The sequence below is a fragment of the Penaeus chinensis genome, chromosome 31, assembly GCF_019202785.1.
Source record: "Penaeus chinensis breed Huanghai No. 1 chromosome 31, ASM1920278v2, whole genome shotgun sequence".
Classification (NCBI taxonomy): domain Eukaryota; kingdom Metazoa; phylum Arthropoda; class Malacostraca; order Decapoda; family Penaeidae; genus Penaeus; species Penaeus chinensis.
In genome coordinates this window covers 22,212,738-22,215,237 of record NC_061849.1, presented here as the reverse complement: position 1 = coordinate 22,215,237, position 2,500 = coordinate 22,212,738, and the positions used below count along the sequence as shown (strand labels likewise).

The 2,500-nt window shown below is 34.9% G+C and overlaps 1 protein-coding gene across 3 annotated transcripts in view; it reads right to left on the bottom strand.

The window, feature by feature from the left end:
* Positions 1–907: 907 nt before the first annotated feature.
* The window catches only part of LOC125042253 (serine/threonine-protein phosphatase 4 catalytic subunit), a 13,612-nt gene continuing 12,019 nt past the window's right edge, over positions 908–2,500 (bottom strand). For all 3 annotated transcript variants that reach the window (XM_047637796.1, XM_047637795.1, XM_047637797.1), the window contains one exon: positions 908–2,500. This exon is cut by the window's right edge and continues 2,122 nt beyond it. The gene's annotated coding sequence lies outside the window, so the exon portion shown is untranslated.

Here is a 2,500-nt window from a genome sequence, read left to right as displayed (position 1 = left end):
TGATAGGGGGGAGGTATTCTCCTCCAATATAACCATCATAGGGGGGGGTCACATCTATGGAAAGTAATTGGTAATGGTGGAGGACTTATGGCTTCCTCTAGGGGGGATAGTGTAATATTGTACTGATACTGCATCATAGTCCATGAGGCAGGGGAGTAAGTCTTCCCCACAATCTGACCAATCCTTGTCGTAGACAGGGCAGTTTGTCAGGAAGATTAAACATTTCCAGAGCAAGTATTGAGGGAGGCATGAGGCTTGGCAGGAATGGATTTGCCAGTGATGTCAGTCAGGGTTGATAATGCTTGGGATTGGAATGTAACTGTGATAATTTTAGGCATACTGGAGGGGGTAGTAGTAGCAGTGTTCAGAGTTGTTGTCAAAGGAAAGTCAGAGGGGAATCAGAATTTAACGCTATGGGGCTAGTTGATAAAAAGGTAAGCTTCAATACTCCTATAAGGGTGAAAAGTCTTTATCAATGGCCATGGTAAGCCTGGAGTATGTTAGGAAGTTAAACAGTCTGTCCCTCAGGGTCTCCTTGAGGTGCAAGTGCTAGACAACTAAACAGGAATACCGTGCCTATAGTTCCCCTAGGCAGTTCATGATTGGCACAAAGTCAGCCTTTCATCCTTTCAAAATGGCTGTCACACCTTTGGAAGTGGATAGTAGAAGGGGTTGGAAAAGAAGAAATGGAAAGTGAAGAGGAACAGACGGTCTCCTTCTTCTAAGCCCCCCCCCCCCATTTCCCCCCAAATAGGGATTGGGAGGACATGGGTAGAGAACAGATGAGATCTGTTCCTTTGAAAATTTAGTAAACACGATGTTATAAAATTATTTAAAAATGTAAAGAGTATTTAGCATACCCCTTCTTATACATTATGGGTTTAAAATCATAAATGAAAACACAATAAAAATAAAAAAAAATTTATTCATGTATTGTAGTTCTTCAATGCACATCACATGGGAGAATATATTCATTTATTAGGGATTATCTTGGGCTGACTATTTATACAGACAATACCTTTTAAAATTCTTGTAAGGATACAAATAACCATAATCATGAAATGGAAAATAATATAGAGAAGAGCCACTAGATACCAATCTTTTAATCTTTATTAGCTGGACTCCATGACATTTTTTTCTGGTTTAGGAAAAGAAAAATAAATGTTAAATATGAGCTACACATCTTTTGTACTGTACACATCATCCCAGTGGTCAAGAATTTTGTGAATGCCGTGCCGCCCTTTGTCGTAGTCATGATAAAGATTCATACTATATGATAAAATCTTCATAGATCAGACACATGTATGTTTCCATTTTCATCTTGTGCTGAGACTACCATATTTTATAGTTATTTTATTTCTTTACTTGCCATCCATCATTGCCAGAAAATCATCCTGCCATGATAGTAAACCTATTTATCTCCCATGCCAGTTACATCGTAGATGAGAACATTATAAAAATAATAATAAAATAAAATGTTTAATGGAGACAATGGAATTTGTTCTAGAGGATGTAAATTATTGGAGACTGGTTTGTTTCCATTGTAAATATTCTTACCCAATTACTGATTCAAAAATTACTAAATAGCAATATAATGTATGACACATGCATGCAAACATGCACTTACACATTCTTATGTGTAAGTTCTAGACACAGGTTCAAAACCTCGGTGAAATCAATAAATCCCTCTACGTTGGTTTTCTATTCTCTGTCTTGCTTGAAAAAATAAACAGCACAAAAATTAAAAACAGAAAAAGAAAAAGAAACACTTATAAGTTCATGGAAGATAACTGTACCCAAAAAAAAGAAGATAAAATACAGTGGCATGGGAAACAAAAACCTAGTTTCATTCTGAAATTCATCTTAACGTAAGTGGCTGACTACATTTCAGTCAGTTTGACCATATGAAATGTAATATTATTTATTTTCCATATATTGGCTAGTATCACTTGTTGTACCAATTGTGGAAAAAAAAAGAAAAAAAGAAGTAAAGCAAAAGACAAGAACAAGAGAGAGAGCACTTTCTAAACTTCACTTAAGAATTTTACAGATTCTCACAGAGTTGTCTCCTATACTGTATCCAATTTAATGGATAATCTACTTTAAACAATTATCTTCTTATATTGTCTATAAATTAATGGACAATCTACTTCTCCTTTACAAACCAAAGAACTACAGGAAAATGCTAAATGTCCTCTTTCCTGCTAGAATTCTTTTGCTTTATCAGAGCCTTTTCCTCTTTAGGAATATTTGTACAATATTTATAATGAAAAGTTACTAAAATACCAGTAGATTACATCACAAAGTGACAGAGCATCAAGTATGTCACTAGTATATATATAAAAAATGGCATTTCAAGAGAATGTATGTAGTCTGCAAAAAAATAAATTTCTGCACACAATTTCCACCAAATTTTACTGCCTAGAGCTGTAGATAATTACATATGTAGATATTGACAAGAAGTCAGGATATTTTAAGGAACTCTTCCCCAATTGCTCAA